Below are 20,816 nucleotides of genomic sequence, written 5' to 3'. Positions count from 1 at the left end.
CTATCCTGTTATGAACTTTGTACTTACTATCTCTAACTCTCATAACAATACAGTAAATTAGATATCACTGCTTCATTTCTACAGAAGAGATTAGACTTGACCTGGTCTAGGTCACTCAGCCAAGTTTTACAGCTTAATCTCAGATGCAGCCTATCAGACTTCACGGTCTGTCCTCTGTTCATTACCTACACAAAACCGTCCAAGAGGAATTAAAGAGAAATGATAGGAGAATAAAGGAAAGGAAATAGAGAAAAAAATAAAATAGTAAGCAAGAAGCAGAGGTATGCTCAGGAGTGCCCAGCCAAGACAAACAATTGCCCCATTGGTCATTCAGAATTACAAATGCCCAAAGGCATGCCTCAGCCTTCTGAGATCAGCCTTGTCAGACAGAGCTCAATGAAAGATGAAATCTCGTGGTTAATAACACCCAAGAAGTAAAAATTTTGGAAATGTTGCACATGGGCTCATTTCCCACTAATTATGCTTAAATTATTTGGTTTAGCAGGGAATCGAGCTATTTTTCTAAGGCAAGAACCCTGCATGGCAAATATTTCCCTTCAAGTTAATTGGCAGTGGAGAGACTTCAAGTGGTGCTACATATCCCCTAAGCCCCATTGTGGTTCAAGTGCTAAATATTAAGGTGCTACATGAACATCAATTTAAACAGCCTCTTGCAGCAATTTCTTGAGGAGGAGTTATATTTTTGTGAATATAGTATACACACACCTGGACTTTCTTTAATAAGGAACAGGAGGTCTTAGACTTGTCCATACTTGTCGTTACGTGTTAGGAATGCTTTCTTTCATTGAAGGTGTTTATGAAGTAGATCGTAGAAACCATTTAAAAACCTTTGCTTTTAAGATTTGGTTAAAGAGAAATTGCTATTCATTAAGAATAAGATTTCACTGAAATGATAAATTAGGTGCCTAAATAAACAAATCTATGCCAGTAAATGCGTAGTTGGTGTTAGACATCACTTTCTGACTTTGTCTTGCTAATTTAAAATATATTAGTAGATAATGTAACTCTCTCAGATAGCACCTGTGACTCCAAATGGTGTGCCATTGGAATACCATAGAAACATTTGAAAGTGATGATTTTTAATCACAGTACCGCAACTCTCTTATTTTTCTAAAACAAAGTTATAATTTCAGACCCAGAAAAACCAGTGCAATCTGACAAGTTAATTCCAAAAACAAAACCACAAAGACCTCCTTGGTATATAGATATCGTGGGAGTTATAAAAAGACATTTGGGAAAAGTTTAGATCTATTATATTTAAATGGAATATTTTCTAAAGTTTCCTCTAACATCTGCTTTTTTCAATGCCAGCCAAGATTGGTAATATGATTGAACCTTATCTTTAATCTTCTGGGTTTCACATTGTTTAAATTTGTCATACCAGAATATTTTTTAGCAGATGGCATTTCAATGGGACAATAACCTCTACCTTGCATATAGCAATTTTTAATATATCTATGTTTTGTCTCAGACATATTCCATTTGCAGTGAATCTTTATCTTTAATGGCCCTATCTTCTCCTTTAATATCCCACAATTCCAGACAAAGGCAATTCTCAGTGGAGGAGATCAGACCTTCTCCAGTCTTTCGATCTTATGTTTCCTCTTGCTTTGAGAGTCTGCCCTAGTACGTCAATTCAAGTGTCTGTCAGATAATTCTTAATATTTTCTTAAATCAACGAACAGCCACAAAAAGTATTAAACATCTAATATGTACTAGGTATAGTGTATGCTTATATTTCATGTGATCTCACACACACACACACACACACATGTACACCCCAATATTACCATGGAAGATTGAAGTAAAACAATGGTCCTATGATGCTGAATAAATCAAATATCATTATCTTTCTGACAGTAGTGTGTTTTCAGGTATGAAATATAATAAACATTATATAATACTCTTTTTCAAAGTCTACTGATAAATATGTAATTATTGGCTTCCAAAGAATGGAGAAGAGATACATCTCATTTTAGACAAAATGTTCATATAGTATTCAAAGAATTCATTACGAAATAGATTAATTAGGGGTGGTTACTTATTTTAAGTGAGGGTACTTCACGTAATTTTTTTAAAGTGTGAACTCTGACTTAAACATCAGTGTTACAAATTAGATTTAAAAAATGCAATTGTGTGCTGGCTTTAGGGGTATACCTATTACAATTATAGCTGTATAGATTTACCTATCTGAGCTACTTTCTGAAAATATATTCATTTGGAGAGAGTGCTATATTTAGGTCAAATTACTTTCTGAAATTTAGAAAACATTGTATTTGATTCTCCTGTGATATTGAAGGTAGAGAAGAAGGAAGCAGAAGTAACTAATATTTATTTAATATTTAATTTTCCAGACTCTTTGCTAAGTGCTCTCTTTGCATCCCATTTAGCATTAGAACAGTTTCTGAGGTGAGTGTTCCTGTTCTTACTTTGTAGATTATAAACAGAGACTCACCAATAAAATAACAAAGCTGTTGAGTACTGGAAAAAAGATTAGAATCCAGGACGTTAAAGTGTATGCCCTTTTAAAATAAACAAACACCTATTTATCAATTGTAAAAATAAGAAAAAAGAAAAAAGAAAAGAAAAGCAACTAAAAAAAAAAACCCTTACTTTTGAAAGGAAATAATAAATAAATATTTTTGAGTACATAGGGCCAGATTGTTATGCTCCAACTACATGCAAAATAACTTTTCTAGTTCGCTAGCTTTAATGTAAAACAATTTAAGCCCCTGCAACTTGTGAGTTTAGCTTCTTGAAAAACACCGAAAATTTACCATGCATGAAGAAAACAATTCATTGGACCAATTATAGCCTACTGGCATAATATATGCTCAGTTTTTATGAGTAAGCCATGCCAAATATAGGGTCATTTTAGCAATTGAAGTCTGTCTTTATGTAAATAGATGCTTGCTCTCATTGGTATCCTCGGCAACACAGATGGGCTATTTATTGCATGGTGCCAGCCTGTAGAAAGATCTAAGAGTACCAAAGATTGGTCTGCTGTTTGAGTTGGAACTGAGCCAACTATCCTACGATGACTCCAGTCATCTATCTTGATAGTCAGTACTCTTCATTAATTTTCATTTTTGCTCTGGGGATTTGGCAAAGGGTGGGTCCTTGAAAGCATCTGGTTTTTCCTCCTTCCATATCACTGGCCTTGGATATGTTATTAATTGCAGTACCAGTCGGCATGATTTACTAGTTTCAAATATTCTTCAAATGCCATTAGTATAAATATTTCTTTGTTCCCCCTTTAAGAAAAGATCACAAGATTAAAAATATTTGACCCATTTCATTCTCGATATGAAGTGAGTATAGCCAATCTCATAATGTGGTGAAAGACCTTTGCCAAATGACTAAGCATTTTTCTTATATGATTTCATTCTATACTGACTTTCCTTTAATCCACCCTGCCTCTTCCTGGAACTCCTTCTCTTGCTTCTCTCCAACTTTCAATTCTTTCACAAAGTAATAAATGTCACATCTACGGTACTTCAGAACTTTTCTGTGTCCGTATTCAAGTAATGACCTTTACCACTAAGTAAATATGCACCAAGAGGTTACTCAGGCAACTGAGGGATCTAGGCAATGAAATGACTGATTTACCCTTTCCTTGACCCACCCTACCTCCAGGGTAAAGCCTGGAAAAATACTCATTAGACACATAAGAGTTCTGATTTGGCAGATGAGACATTTATTACTTTGAATCCTACATGCCAAAGAAAAGCGTTAGAGCATCCTACAACATCTGAATGTGGCAGCAGTCCTGAACCCTGCCTCAGAGCCCGTAAGCCCCATGAGACATAGAGAATAACAGAACTTGGGTTGACGCATAAGATGTCAGCACATATGCTGCCCGCTCCAATGCAAGCAACTATATTCTGGGCCTTGAGATGGAGTCGCGAGGATTCATTCATTCCTTGTTTTACTTCTTCATTCACTCAACAGATATTTATTGATTGCCTGCTATGTGCCAGGAGCTCTGGTAGGAGCTAGGAATACAGCTCATGATCTTTTTCTTGCCATCTGGTAGTCATTCTTCTTTCTCTAGAAATCGTAACGGTACCATTAAGTATTTGCCGAACATTTGTGTTGTGCTAAGAACTGTGGTGGTGATTTGCATAAGTCTCTCTCATCAGTGTCATAATCTTGCATGGTAGATACTAATGTTCTTGTTTTATAACTGAGGAAACCGAGGCTCAGAAAAACTAGATGATTTTTCAAAGTAATTGGTGGAGCCTCAAGGCTGAGGAACCAGGCTGAGTTATGTGTATGTAAGACTCTTGATGTGATACTTAATTAATATTTTCTGTGACTACTGAGAAGCATTGTAAAGATAATGAAAAATAGATGTGAAGGTGATTTTTAAGCTTTTTTAAAAAGCTTTTTAAATTTAAGGCATTATGGCTGTTGTTTATAATCATACTCTTTCATGATAGCAGTGCAATTTTCCATTTAAATTCCTGTGTTTCTTCATAATTTAGCCTGAATAATATTTCCATTATGAATAATATAACTGGTATATTGAATAAGCATGGTTTGATAGATGTAATAAGAAAAGCAATTTTATTTTTGCTTCCCACTGTCAGTTTAAAGTATATTCGGTGAAATAAATGTTTTTCCTACTGCTAGAAAAGCTGAAGGGTACTAAATGACAGAAAATCCCATGGTGGCTTTAACTTACAAAACAGCTCGATTTGGAAATTAGTGTGTCTCGTCTAAATTTTGATTTTCACTTAAAGATAATACCCTCTTTCCTTCTCCTTCCCTCTCCTGTCCCTATCTGTTTCCTAGAAACCTTGGCGGGGGGAAGACTGTGGGTTGCTTCTCCCACTTAGCAGGCTCAGATCTCTCTTAAATATTATGCCCTTAAATGTGGAGCTCAGGGAGGGACAAAGGGAAAAAGATCAAAAAGTCTTACTCGACTGGTACTTTCATTCTGATTTTTCTCTCTGGGATCATCCTGGATTCTTTGACAGCTCACCTGCTGGGCTCCTCGGGCCTAAACTGTCACAAGATGAGCAGTGCCCCTCATTCTGCTTCTAGATTTCCAGCAGTCCAGCCCAAGCTCAGGCTCTGTGGGGACCTCTTGCCTTCTGGCCAAAGCCCTGGTTGAGCAAGTGAGATAGATCTCTTTTAAAATGATTTCAGGACAAGATCCTACCAGCTCTCATTCTCTGTGGATGAGCCAACAGCTGCGAATCTCTTAGATACCTCTGTTCCAACTCTCTGACCAATAGCCACAGCATCCTGACACAGTCCTCAGACTGTGCCACACCCTAACCCAACATGTGTCTGGAGAATGGGCTTGACTGACAGCTACGGTTGTTGGTAGGAGGCTTCAGTTACTGTACACATGGGGCACTCCATGAGATTGCTCGCGACATTTCTCCCTCCAGAGTGAGTGATCTGAAAGAGGAAGAGAAAGGGGCGGGGCAGGGGGAAGTAGAGAAAGAGTGAGAAAGCAAGAGAGAGAGAACAATTCCCAAAACAAAAGCTTTCATATTTTATAATCTAATTTTGGAAGTAACACACCCTGACTTCTGCCATGCACTCTTGGTCACAGACTTACCCTGGTACAGAATGGGAGGGGACTACAAATGGTCTAAATACCAGGAGATGGGGATCACTTGGGATTCTAGCAGCTAATTCACCTCCTCTCCTACTCTGACCTCCTCCCCTGGCCCCATTATGGTATCAGCCCAAAATCCAGAATCTCATCATCTAAGTTAGGTCCAGTTGTTGATATGGCTTCTTGGGTGTATAGCCTTAGGTACAGTGACTCAGATATAGTTCATCTTGATCTGTACATTTGTGAACTAAAGGGACCAAGATCTGTCCCTCTCAAAACATCCAATAAGCAGTGGCGGGAAAGGCTATGGGAAAACTACTGCAGACATTACTGTACGAGAAGAGGGAAATGGGAGTCACCGTTCAGAGCAGTTATGAAATCCAGCCAGACATGTGTTTGAAGGCCTTGATTAGGTCTCTAGGCTCCGGAATCATTCATCCTCATTCTCAGTGCCTTCCTCTGGGCTCTTGGCATTATCCTCTGAGCAATCCTTCCTTTGAAATGAGAGTTATGTGTTGGCAGCTAAGCAATTTTCTCAGCCTGTTCCTTCCCGTAGAACATACTAGTCCAAAGGCCACTTGTCATTTTGAACTGTTCCTGTCCCTTTCAGGCCAAGTTGATAATGTTTCCAAATGTATAATCCTTTTAAAAACATGCTAGAATTTTTGTGAATTTTCTTGACTTGAACTATTAGAAAAAAGCCTCACCTATAAATCTTTTCAATGTAGCCCTGTCTCTGCCTTGGGTTTTTTTTCTGGGAATGCTGAGGGACAACAACACCCCTAAACTCCAGAGCCCTACTGTTTGATTAGAGCATCTGTGATGTACACTGTAAATCTCCCCAGAGAGCCTTTTTCTGACTAGATTGTACTCTGAGGAACCACCTTTGATATTTCTGAGATTTTAACAAAAGACTTATCGGTCTCACCATTGGCTGCATATTTGACTTTCTTTCTTTCTTTCTTTCTTTCTTTCTTTCTTTTTCTTCTTTCTTTCTTCTTTCTTTTCTTTCTTTCTCTTACTTCAGGACGGGGGAAGGAAGGAAGGTCAAAAGGAGGAGGAAGGAGAAGGAAGGAAGGCAAGAGGAAGAGGAAGGGAGGAGAGGAAATAAGAGGGAGGGAGGGAGGAGGGTGAGGGCGTGAGGGCGGGAGAGGAGGGAGTGCGTTGTCGATGGGTGTGATGTTCTAGGCTGTGGTTCATGGGATAAGGCCTTACTGCCTTCATTCCTCCTTCTACTTCATTCTTCTTCCTTATTTCGTTTCCTTTCTCTCTCTCTCTCTCTCTCTCTCTCTCTCTCTCTCTCTCTCTCTCTCTCTCTCTTTCATTTCCTGACAGTGCTTTGGATTTATTCTTTGCCTGGAAGCCATTTTTAATTTTGGTATCATTTGCCATCTAGAGAACCTAAGAATTGTCAAAATTATTCATTCTCGGCTCCTCTTTGTTTAGCAGGTTTTTTTCCTTTGGTTTATGTCTCTTCTCTTGCATTCAACTATAATCAGTAAAAAGAAACCAGGTGGCACTTTTAACACTCTCTTTGAAAATTTCTACACCACCCAGTCCATTAAGTACATTTTCTACTTTTCAGGTAACTACATGCAACAGTGTTGCTGAACTCTCTGCTACTAAAATGTCAAGTTCTTGGTTCTAAGTTCCAGTAACATATGCTTCACTTTCTTGTAAGCCCTCACTTACTGCCTTAGTAAGCACTGTGAGATGCCTATTAATAGATTTTCAAGCACTTTAATGCTCTCTTCTATGCCCACTGCCCAGTTACTAAGCCATGCCCACATTTTAGAACTTTGTAACTGCAGAAGCCCACTCCTGTACTAGTTATCTCTTGTGTCACAAATTACTCTCAAACATAACAGTTTTAATTAGCAGATACTTATTATCTCACAGCTTCTGAGGGTCAAGAAGCTTGGAGCAGCTTAGTTGGATGGTTCTTACTAGGGATATCTCACACGCTTGCAGTTGAGCAGCCGGCTGGGCTGCAGTCTGTGGAGGCTCAGGTGGGGTAGGGGTTCTAATTCCAAGCTCATTTACATGATCAGTTCTTTCTCACGTGGGCATCTCTATAGGCCTGTTCATGACATGGCTTCTCCCAGAGTAAGTGATCCAGGACAAATAAAGCACATTCCCACAGAGGAACTTACAATTTTTTTTTTTTTTATATAGGCGTATCTCGGAGATATTATTTTGTAGGTTCAGTTTCACACTACAGAAATAAAGCAAGTATTGCAATATAGTGAGTCACAAATTTTTTGATTTCCTAGTACATATGAAAGTTATGTTTACACTATTCTGTAGTCTATTAAGCATGTACAGACCTTAATTAAAAAGCATCTTATTGCTAAAAAAAAAATGCTAAACATCATCTGAATCTTCAGGGAGATGTATTTTTGCTAGTGGAGGGTCTTACCTTCAATTGGTAAGAAACAATATCTGCAAAGTACAATAAAGTGAAGCACAATAATAAGAGATATGCCTGTACTCTATTCTCAGAAGTGAATGCCATCACATCTTCTGTTTCTGAATCATTACAAAGTAGTTGTTAAAACGAACTTGTACTCAAAGTGAAGGGAATTAAACTTGACCTCTCGAAGGGAGAGCCAAAGAATTTGTGGGCATACTTTCAAAACCTCCATAGGTAACATGCTGACTGAGGCAGATAGTTTTAGATAGTTCTAATTTGTTTCCCAGTTGTATGATTTTAAGATATAAACTATTTTAAGTAACCCACCCTCTAAAAAAAGAAGTCTTAAGTAATATTAACTATATGAAGGTATTAAAAAGTTGGTCATTAAATTTCACAATCTAGTTTGGGCGAAAAGAAAAGGAAAAAGAAATCTTGCATGTGTGGCTAATTTATAAAGCACTGACATCAATGAATTAGCAGCGTCTTGAATTAGCAGTGGAAATGGACAAATACTACTGATGACTTTATCTTGTGGTTTCAGATTTGTGGTTAAATGATATGTGGCAAAGGGCTCACACCACCTACCTTGTCATTATAAATACTTCCTCTTTGTTGACTTTGAACAATCAATCCATTCTAACCTAAATAAGTCTTTATAGGGAAAAGTCATGAACTTTAAAAAATATATGAAAATGATATTAAAGCCACAATTAAATAGTATTACAAACATGGCCTAAACATGCTAGAGTTGTATCTCTCAGAGTGGTACAGAATTGTTATAGAACCTTGCCAATTTTGTAATTTTCATCACATTTAAAATTTTTCTACATGAATGCAAAGCAAGGTAGTGCCAGTCCAATAAATAAAAGTAACATTCATTAGGTCATAAAAGGTTGGAATGATTCTAGAACAGTTCTGTTGTCATACCTCGTTCTGGTAGGGACTGGAGTCCACTAGGAGAATTGAGGATAAGAGAAAGTTTATTCCTTTGTTCCTTAATATATCCACATGGACTGTTTGAATTGAATATTCAACATTAGGTTCTAAAAAAGGAAAAGTGGCCTATTTAGTAAGTAGAGTCAACGAACAGGAAAAGTACTGCCATTGATTGCTTCTTTTTATTATTTTACCCATCATGGACCTTGCCGAATATTGTACAGGATTTGGAATGGATAAAACTAGTAAAGGTGATTTCTCTTGCAGTACTTACTGGGTAGCCATAGATCTTAGCCTTGAAATAGGCCTATTCTGCGCCTCACAACTCCCTCTAGTGGCCATATCTCAACCTACTTCCAGAGTTTCTCCTTTGCTTCTCAAAGATTACTCTTCCAGAGTTACAAAAAAATAAAGGATTAGGAAATTTAATTGAGTGGTGAACACACAAGGCAATGTACACATGACGTATTATGGAATTGTACACTTGAAACTGATTTGATTTTATTAACCAATGTCACCTCAATAATTTTAATAAAGTCACAATAAAAAACAATAAAACAAAAGATTATTTCTCAAGGCTTACTTATCCCTACAACCAACTCATGAGAAGTGGGAACTTAATTATTGTGAATTCACATAATTTATGTGTTTAACAGTCATAGGAATCAAGACGTCCCGGTCGGCACTGACCGGTTGGGTAGCTACCATTGCTCACTTCTTGAACCTGAAGTCCATAAAATAATTCAAGAATTGTTCTCTTCTGTTTTTCTCAGCGCATGATATTTATAAGTAGAAACATACATATGCAAATCCTTGTATATGTATGTTGACAAAATCATGATCTTATAAGAGATTATAAAATTAATAAAATCTCAATTATTTCCACAAATCATTCCATTATGATATTGGGATATGTGGAACAACCTACAGCTATCAGGAGTAAATAATGTCATTAGGAAAGTGAAGCTGTCTGATGGTGATTTGTAATGACATTAAGAGAGTAACTTCCTAAGCATCACACTGAAAGGTCTGTGCCGTGCTCATTTGCTAATAGGTTTCTATGACTGTCATAACATGCTATGTATCATCATTAATGCTTTGTCAAATAAAAAACTTTTGTGATATCATACCTTCCACTGTAGAACTGTAATAAACAAAAATAAAGGAATACTTTTTATCATATTTTACCCATATTTTCATTTTTTAATTAAAAATTAGAATTAAGTATGACAATTCAAAAAATGAATAAATTATAACTGTTCAGCTCAATAAACTATCACAAAATAAACTCACCTGTGTAATCACCACCCAAGCCAAGAGACAGAATATTATCTTCATTCATCTCTCAATCCACACCTCCTTCATCCTTTCTCAGAATATAATCATGAAACTGATCCTGATTTCTAGCATCATTTTGGTTATTGAAAACATTATACAAAAGGAAACACACAGCACATATTCTTTAGTGTTTGATTACTTTTGCTCAAGGTTATATTTGTGAGTTATCTCTGTTGTGGTGAGCTACCACTCTTTAATTTTAATTACTATATAGTATTTCATTTTATGAATATATATAAGTACATATATGTATACACACATATATACATACACACTGTATATCCTGCCATTGTTCATTTAATGTTGGTAGACGTTTGTGTTATTTCCAGTTAGGACCACCAGAAATGATGATACTATAAATGTCCTTGAGCGTGTCTTGTGGAGCACATATGCATGCAGTTCTGTTGGCCGTGGACCTGCTGGGCAGGGCTGGCTTCATGGCATGCAACTTGTAATGTTGCACAGGGTCCTGTGCAAACAAGGACCCTGCACTTGATGAATGCTCTGCTGTCGCTGTCTTGAAGTTCTTAATAATTTTATCTTGAAACCTACACTTCATAATTGAAGTCTGAGGTGATAATGAGTGTGTGTATAAGCAGAGGAGAAAGGCACAATATGCACATTTCATTTTATCTTTGCAATGTTTGATTTCTAGCTTAATTCCATTGTAATGAGATAATATGCTTGGTACGATGGCAATTTTTGAAATTTGTGATTGGTTTTACAGCCCAGCAATTGTTCGAACCAAGGCTAACTAGTTGTTTGGTGCAGTGTTGCATATATCAATTAAGTTATTATTGTGTTGTTCAAAACTTCTCTAGACTTACTAATATTTTTGTCTGGTCTAGTTACTAATAGAGGCATGCTAAAATTTCCCATTATACGTAACACACGATTTACCACTTCACCCATTTTTTATGTGTACAGTTTAATGATATTAAGTACATTTACATTGTTGTGCAACCATCGTCCATCTCCAGAATTTTTTCACAGTCCCAAACTGAAAGTTCATACCCATTAAAATATGACTCCCTTATTCTTCCTTCCCCAAGTCCCTGGAAACCACCATTTCACTTCCTGTGTCTGATTTTGATTACTTTGGTACCTCATAAAAGAGGAATCATACAGCATTTGTCCTTTCGTGACTGCCTTATTTCATTCAGCATAATGTCTTCAGGGTTCAATCACATCGTATCATGTGTCAGAATTTCCTTCAGTTTTAGAGCTCCTTTAAAAAAAAAAAAGGTTTCTAGGTCTCTGAAAACCTTCTCAATCTTTTAAAAAATTTCCTTAACCATAGTAATCATAACTTTTAAAAAGTACTTACTTGGCCGTCCATTATCTCTGTCTCCTGTGGGTCTATTTTTCTTATTGGGTGTTTGTCTTGCCTCATTATATGGCTTGTTCTTTTTCATTGAGTATTGACATTGGAAATTGTATTAGAAAATTATAGAGATTATTAGAGGCTTAGGATGATGTCATATTCTTCTAGAGAGGGCTGATGTTTGCAAACCCAGATATCTAATCAGGAATTGATGTGTTCAAACCAGGCCCTGCAAGGCCTGCCGCTTTCTAATATTACCTTACTCCCGTTGTAGGAGTCTTTGGATTCCAACAAAAGGTCTATGAACTATCAGAATCTTCAACCCCAGTTTTATCCCACTAACCATATGAGTTTGTTTGCATCGTGGCTCAGTTTCTCAGCTTCTCACTTGTCTCTACCGGAACTGGCAGATATCCGTAAGGTAAAGCAGCCTCAACTGCCTATTTTAACGCTCTGGGTTTTTTCTCTCAGAATTTGGTCACCTTATCTCTATTTTTTTTTAGTGCTCTGATGCTTTGAGACATATGTCTGCATATATTTTTCCACCTCTTCTAGTCGTTTTCAGTGAGAGGGCTGGTCTGATTCCTTTGTCATTGCTGGAAGTGGAAGGCTGAACCAGCGTACTTTACTCTTTTGTTGAATGTCCAAAAATAATATGTTCTTCATAAAGTAAGACATCTCTATAACTAAACATGCAGTTCTGATTTCAAGTAAGAGAAGACTAATAAACAAATTAATATATGTTAGGAAGTTTCACATTTGATTCCTATGAAAACTATTTATTTATCTGGATGTTTCTGCCATGCTTATAATGCTTTGTAAATAAATGTATTTTAATTGCACAGATATGTTTGAATTATTTCTATTCTATTTACAGTTCAAGGCTTGACACAAAGGCTGTTTTTTGATATCTCAAGGCAAAATAGTTGCAACCTCTATATGACCTCCATATTAATTGTACAGCTATAAAATTACACTGTAACATTCTATCTTACCTAAATTAATTTTATTTCCGCTATGCCATTTAAGCTTGTGGGAAGAAGAAATTGTTTCTCATCAAAATATATAGACTCCAAATATATAGAATCCATTGCACATAATAACAGTTTAATATCTATTTGCAAAATTAATAGAGTGATGAAGGAATAAATAAGGATGCTGGAGTGCCTTAAAAGGGACGTGGATTGGAATAAGAAGAGCCAGGTTTATATGCTGTCTCTCTCTGCCTTGGGTAAATGTTTTTTAATGTTTTTTCAGTGTCCTCATTTGTAAAATTAGAATAAATGTCTATCTCACGGAATTTTGAGACAGGAACATAATTTATCTTAATGTGTGGCATAGAATGATATATAAATATAAGGTAGCCATTTATATTTTGAAAACGTGGGGAGGGGAAAGATATGCCTGTGAAGGCATGAAATACCTTTAGAAGAATACACAAAAACCTCGAGGCAGGGGAACTGGGTTGGTGGGGAGACATGATAAGAATTTATTAATGTTATACCCATTTAATTTTAAGCCATACGAACATTTAACTATTAAAAATGAAATGAATAAAATTTAAGTAAAATATAAAATATTGTTATTTCATTTTGTAAAAGAGAACTTGGCTTAGCAGAAACACTTTTTGTGCCGATAGTAATGATCAAGATTGAGAGCCTGATCTAAACAACTTTATAAATAGAAGTTTAAATAATTTGTGAGTTAACTATCACTTTCATTTACTTATTAGAAAGTTCTTACTTTGATTATTTATACTCTTTTTCAGAGCTTGGAGCATATATTGATTATTTCTCAAGTCATTATATAGTTTGGGCTTATTAGATTATTACATAACTAGATTAGGACAGGTCAAAATGCTAGAGATTTCTGGAATGTGAGGCTCCTTGTTGTTTAATATAATTTAGAAAAGTTTCCTGAGTACTCTGCTACAGACAGAGATCTTTTTAAGAACATCCAGCTGGGAAGCACAGCAACTCAAGTAGCCTTGGTGAGGAATACTGTTCTCCTGAGCTGACCTTGCAGCATTTTTTCTCTTTATTTTACTTTTATTTTTTAAATTTACTATGGTGACATCGATTAACAAAATCCAATTAAGTTTCAAGTGCACAATTCAACAGTGAGTCATATATATATTGCATTGCGAGTTCACTGCCCATAGTTAGATTTCTTTCTCTCACCACATATTTGACCCCTTTTATCCCATCTACCTCCCTCCACGCCCCTCCCCTCTGATAACCACTAGTTTACTCCCATGTCCATGAGTGACCTTGCAGCCTTGCTAGGGATAAATGAGACTTAGTGAGAAGGGGTGGACCCTCAATCACCTCATTCAACTATCAACCTTGGTGATAAATGGAGTGACATATGTGGCAGCCAGATGGCCTGTACCTCCAGAATTTATGTAGAGTTTTTCTGAGTGAATTTTTCACTCATGTAAAATATTTCTTAATTATCCAACAACTTTTCCTAGCTTTTGTGTTTTTCTCTGTCCTGGGCATTTCAGTTCCACTGGATGACCAAGGAAGGCAGATTGGGATCTGAAATCCAACTCAAGGAAACCCCACTGTCTTTAAAGAGTTCTTTTTCAACTTGAGTGGAGCAGGGACTTGAAACTAACGCCTAGTCCAAGGATGTGGGTTGGTTCTGGAGCTCATCCATCTACATTTTTCTAGATTGGCAGTAATTAAAAAAAAAAAGTAACCTCACCCTGCCTGCAGCTATTGGAAAATGATTTCTGATTTTTTTTTTTTACTTATTCTTTCAAACTCTCTAGTGTAAATAAATTTAATTTATGATGTTTTAAACTAAATAAACTGAAAAGGACTTTGGGAGGAATACTTTGTATTTACAATTTTTTAGGTATCCCAGTTTCTTAATCATATCTCTCAAAAGACCCAGATTTTTTTATCTTAACCTTTTAAAAATCTGGTTCTATTACCCTTGAGAGATAAATGGAGTATTTGCCCAGGGCCCTGCAATTTCCAAATTTGAACAACAAAAATATGTTACTACTGGTATTTTATTAACAAAAGATTTATAGTCACCACTAAGCTGCAAGTAATAAAAATTTATTTAGCTTTAGCTTGATTAAAACTCGGAGCAAGTCATTATACATTTATGGCTTTTGGTTCTGTTGTCAATGTAAAATATAATATGAACCACTTTTCTAGGTGTTTTAGTTGCATGTCGCTTAGGATTTGAGGTGGCTTATTACCTATAAGCCAAAGGTAACTAAAACGAGAGGCAATAACTATTTTTTTTCTCATGATTCTGCAGTTTGGGCAGGGTTTGGTGGGGATGGCTTGTCTTTGCTTCATACGGAATTGGCTGGGTTGGTTCACTTGGAGCTGGAAGATCTATAAGCTTCACTTACATGTCTGATGCCTCACCTGGGGTCGCTGGATCAACTGGGGGCTGACTAAGCTTCTCTCTTTCCCTTCAAAATCTCTTATTATTCATAACTTCTCTCTATACGCATGGTTATCTATCTATCTATCTATCTATCTATCTATCTATCTATCATGTATCTATTCGTCCATCCATCCATCCACTTATCCAGCCACCCATTCATTTATGCAAGTGGCTGCTCTCTCTAAATGATAGTTGAATTTCTTTATATGGCTGCTACCTTCCAACAGAATAAAAACAGGGACTGTGATGTTTGTTAAGTCATTGGCCTGCAACTGTCAAATAGTCACTTCTGCCATATACTTTTTGACAAAACAAGTCACAAGGACAGCTTAGATTCAAAGGGAAGATAAATAGGTCCCACCTCTACAGGAGGAAGTAGCCTGGATATCCAGACATGAGAGGACAGTGGCCATCTTTAGAAACAATTTACTATATCAGCACCAGTCCATTAAAATATCTCTTTGATGAATTCCTTTATTTCGAAAAAGGAATTAGTTCATTCCCCTACAATATGTCCTTTTATGGAATCTGAGGTTTTAAAATCTTTATCTGATTATCATTAATATGTACAGGAGTTTTTGTACTTTTCACATTATAAACTAGATGTTTATGTTTACCTTTCTTGTTACATTTTTATAATAACTACACACACTTTCATGAACACCACACACACACATGCACATATACGCACACACAAAAATGGTTTCTACAATAAGACAGATGTAAGTCTTAATCCAAGCTTTTATCACACATTACCTATATGGCCTTGGGCAATCTACTAGAACTCTATGATTCTCAGTTTTCTCATCTGCCAATTGGAATGACAAAAAAATCTATTTTATAGTATAGTTCTAAGAATTTAATGAGATGGGCCATATTTGATATATAAGCCTTCAATTATAATTATTATCATATCTTCTCTTATGATAGCAAGTTCATTTACAAAATAATGTTTATTTTCACTTTTATTTTTCAAGGCTCACTGTGGTTTGAGCAGCCAGGTGAATGATGATGCCAATTAATCAATTGGGAAAGACTGAGATAAGAATATGTTTTGGGATAAGTATTTTTTTTGTAGGGGGATAAGTATTTTTATGGGAAAGAAATAATCCCAGAGGATATTAAGGTGATATATGAGTATATACTCAATTGTGCATATATAGTCACATACCAATGTATGTGTTTAAATGTATACAGATACATAATAAGACAGAAAGAGAGGGGAAGAGAGAGATAGCTAGATAGACATGGGGGAAATAATTTTGGAAACAATTATCTCAACTAATGATTTAGGATTATTCATTATTCTTTGTTTTTGAAGGCAAGGATTTGAACTTATTTATCTTTCTAGTCTCTATAACATGCACCACTATTTATCACCTTCATGTAGGAGGGTATTCTTATAATTTTTTATTGAGTTATAGTAACAGTTTTCCTGTAGAGCCAGCTTGAGAAATAACCTGGAGACAACTTTTAGAGCTCCTCAGTATTCCACAAATTCAGTTATACCCAGGTCAAATCATGCCTTTTATTTGCCGAGTATTTTAAATACCTTTTTTGCTTTCTCAATATTGTAATAGGATAAGGAAGAACTTAAAATGTGAGTTTTCTCTTTGTCTTCCAAAGCTAATAAGTTAGAGTAAACTTGAATTTCTTGTTATTTATTACTATTTGATATTAATTAACATTTATTATTTATAAAACATTTTCATAGTCATTACAAAATTCGATAATGATAAACCTTTGAGCTGTCATTATTATGCCATGTGACTAATAAAGAAACATGATCAGAGTTTAACCATGCAGCTAGTGAGTGGCAGAGCTAAGACTTAAGTACCTTTAACCTCTAGAATCTATGTAATGATAAAGGGTTTGATAGAAGCAGCAGCTTTGGGGATGTATATGGATTTAAATTATTCCAGATTCCTATTACTTTGAATAATATGAATTGACTCTACAAATTTCAAAATTTCTAATTGAAATATTTTGGTAACATCGTTTTAAAATGTGCCATCTGATTTTTCAGTCACTTTTCATGGTGGATCTGTGGTTTGTTTAAAATATGTTATTAATTCATAATCAAAGTGAACTGCAATGTTAGGCAAAGAAATTCATCAACAGATAAATCCATCATTAAAGAAAGAATTTTTAAAAGTTATTCCTTAGTTAGTAATAAGGTTTTTGAAATTAAAATTATTCCCATTTTAGCAAGCTAATAATATATCAGGTTGAGAAATTATTTTGACTAACATATTGTCTTTACTCATAAACTCATATAATTAGGCATACAGAAAATCACAGTAATGAGCCCCTTTTTTCCCTCCAGCAATTGATACCCTTGGTACAAAGCGGAAATAAAGTAATTGGATCTATTTTTTCTTCCATTTTTATTTAAAAATATCAACCTCACTGTTAGCCAAGAAGAACTAACTTGAGACAAGAGTGGGAGGTTACTAACATGACTCAAATGGAGATTCAATCCTGATTCTCAGAATGTGTTTTCACAAAGCAGGGAATTATATTCGGTGTGAAAGTACCATACTGGATTTTCCCGCTGAGAAGAAATATGCCCTGCATTTTAGATAGCAAAAAATAAATCCAGAGACTGTCACTCACATTAAGAAAGCACATATCATTTGTCATTACAAAGAAGGGCTCGAAACATTTTCTAATTCTCATTGTCACTTCTCTCTGACTCACGGATTATTTAAAATATATGGATATTTTTATAGTTAATTTTTATTTTTGATGACAAGTTTAATTTCTTGTGGCCAAAGATACAGTCTATAATGATTCCAACCCTTTGAATTTATTGAGAATTGATTCTGAGGCTCTGTTTCTATATGTATAAAACTTTAGAAATATATTTTTCTCATGAATTAAAACATTTACCATTGTGAAACGACCCTCTTCATCTCCTTTCTTTTATCTTGTCCTATCTTCTCCCCTCCTGCTTCTCTTTTCCTTTCCTATCTTCTATTTTCCTCTACATACTATACATACATTGTATACATACATTGCCTTGCTTAACACAAAGCAAAAGAAGTTGCCTCTTCCAAAAATATTAATACAATAGCTCTGAAAAATAAATGTAATGATTTACAAGAACCAGCTCAATCTCTTGGAAAACAAATACCGGGTTATATCTCATATGAGCTCATGATAGGTGCATTCATGCAGTAGGAACTTGCTGATAGAACTGGTTTGCCATGACACAGATCTTTCTTTGTGGTTGACACCGTGTTTGCTAACCACATTATATTTTCATTTACCAAAATGGCAGGAGAAACCACTTTGTATGACCTGTCCTCATACAACAATTTTTATGTTAATTTGGTTTAGGTTTTTGCCTCCCATAACAGGCTCAGTATTATCCTGAAGTTCATTTTTGGCAAATGGATTCTTTCCCAGCACTGAAATTCAAGAACATGGATATGCGGTTTCAATACCAGTTAATGGGCAGCTATTGCCCTAGATGCTGTTATTGACGATTGGGGTATTTGCTGGCTCGTCTTTCTGAACAGCTACTGGTTAAATGCTCTTCTCCCAATGATAGCAAACACATGTTTATGGAGCCACCAGTCTGTGCCAGACATTATAGAATTATATTTCATAGAGGTATTTAGTTCCTGACATGCTATGACAGTTCTGTCTAACATTTCAAAAAAGGAACAAAATTAGGTGACACAAATGGTCATTACTCAAGGGCACTGAAAACTTCTGTCATCTGTGTAGTCTTAAAAGCTTGCAAAACATTTTCTTATCTAATCTTCAGGATAGCTTTGGAGCAAATATCATAAGGCCTTACAACAGAAGGAACCAAAGTTTGGAGACATTAAGTGACTTACCCGAGTCGCTTTAGTGGTCGCAGAGTAGGGTCCTCGGGCATAGGGGAAAGGGCAAAGTGTCAGAGAAACTCGAGTTTAACTTTTACCACCTCTGCCATTTCCTAGCTCTGTGACCTTGGACAATTTTCTTAAATATATCTGAGCCAGTTTCCTCATCTGCCTTGGTTTTGTCGGAGGGTTGCTGATAAGATTGAATGAACTAATGGGTATGGAAGTGTCTATAACCTGAAAAGTGTGTATGTTAGTTACGTTATTTAACTTTTGGGGAGGAGAGGGGAGATGGCACAGGGCCGCAAACCACATTTCAAGTCAGATAGGACTGGTTCTAACTGACGTGTGCTCAATAAACTTGGGTGTGCCACTTGAACTCCTTCGCTGTAAAATATGGATCATAACTTGACCTGTGGAACTGTGAGCTTTGGTTGACATGACAGACAGACGAGCGCGAGCATAGCGCCAGGCTCTCAGAAGGCCCTCAGACTCCCAAGCCTGGTGCAGTGTTAGGACAGCACTGTCCCCTTAGAGAGGACTGAATGACTTAGTCTAGCATGTAAGAGCTGCAATGGACTATGCAGGTTATTACATGGGCGAGAAGTCTGAGACCCAGAGAGGCGAACTGACTCACCCAGGTGACAGAGCTAATGGCAGAGTTGGAAGTTGAACCAAAATCTGATTTCAACTCCAGTAGTTTTTTTTTTATTTATCTGTTAATACAAGAAAGAAAGAAAGAAAGAAAGAAAGAAAGAAAGAAAGAAAGAAAGAAAGAAAGAAAGAAAGAAAGAAAGAAAGAAAGAAAGAAAGAAAGAAAGACAGGAAGGAAGGAAGGAAGGAAGGAAGGAAGGAAGGAAGGAAGGAAGGAAGGAAGGAAGGGTATTACAGTGACCTCTGTAATAGCATTATTTGTATGTGTTGTTACCATGTGAAGTGATTTTTGTTAAGAACCCGTTAGTATGTGTAGATAGCATTGTTAGAGCAGTAATTCTATTTCACAAATAGCCAGGTTTAGGATGTTAAGCACAGAAGAGTTTCTCTTTCTATGCTATTTTCTGTAACAGAACCACGGGGATTATTTGGTCTGTGCCTGGTGCTTAAACTTGTGCTCCCTTGTCTACCTTTTATTTGATTTCAAATTCCCCGTTACTATTACTCCAGAGACCTGCAGGTGTCAACTGAAAGATGTAGTGGAAATAGCCCAGCACTAAGGCATCAAGAGACATAGATTCCAGTCCTACATTTGGTGCTGATTACTTGTTAGAAACATTTATCACCTCTCTGACAGCTCTAAAGATCTCGAAGTGGGTCTGAAATATTTCTAATCGTATTAGTTACCAATGGCTGCTGTAACAAATTACCACAAATTTAATGGCTTGAAACAACACAAATTTATCTTCTTATAGTTCTGGAGGTCAGAAGTCAAGAATGGGTCTTATGGAGCTAAAATCAAGACGTTTGTTCCTGGAGGTTCATAGGAGAATCCACTTTCTTGCCCTTTTCGGCTTCTAGAGACTGCCTGTATTCCCTGCCTCATGGCCTCTTCCTGGCTTCACTCCTATCTTACTACTTTGATCAGTCTCTCACTCCGCTCTCTGACTCATCCAATGTCCTTCTTTTAAATACTCTTGTGATTACATTGTACCCACCTGAAAAATCTTTCCATCTCAAGATCCTTGATTAGGTCCCATCTGCTCAGTCCCTTTTGCATATTTAGGAAAGATTCTGAATTTTTAGAGATTAGGACCTGAGATCATTTAGAGATCAGGTTTAGAGATCAGGCAAGTTTCTTTGCTTTTTTTTTTTTTTTTTTTAAATTAGACCTTGCATGCATTTAAGTTCATTATATTCCTATTAGTCTGTGTGAGGTATCCCTTTTGTTTAATTTGAATACAGTTAAATTTTCATACTCATCTTTTTTCCTCTGGTTCTCACTCCCATTTTCTCACTGTC

Source organism: Rousettus aegyptiacus, unplaced genomic scaffold (genome assembly GCF_014176215.1).
Source record: "Rousettus aegyptiacus isolate mRouAeg1 unplaced genomic scaffold, mRouAeg1.p scaffold_m13_p_1, whole genome shotgun sequence".
NCBI lineage: Eukaryota > Metazoa > Chordata > Mammalia > Chiroptera > Pteropodidae > Rousettus > Rousettus aegyptiacus.
Note: the sequence above shows the minus strand (reverse complement) of the source record.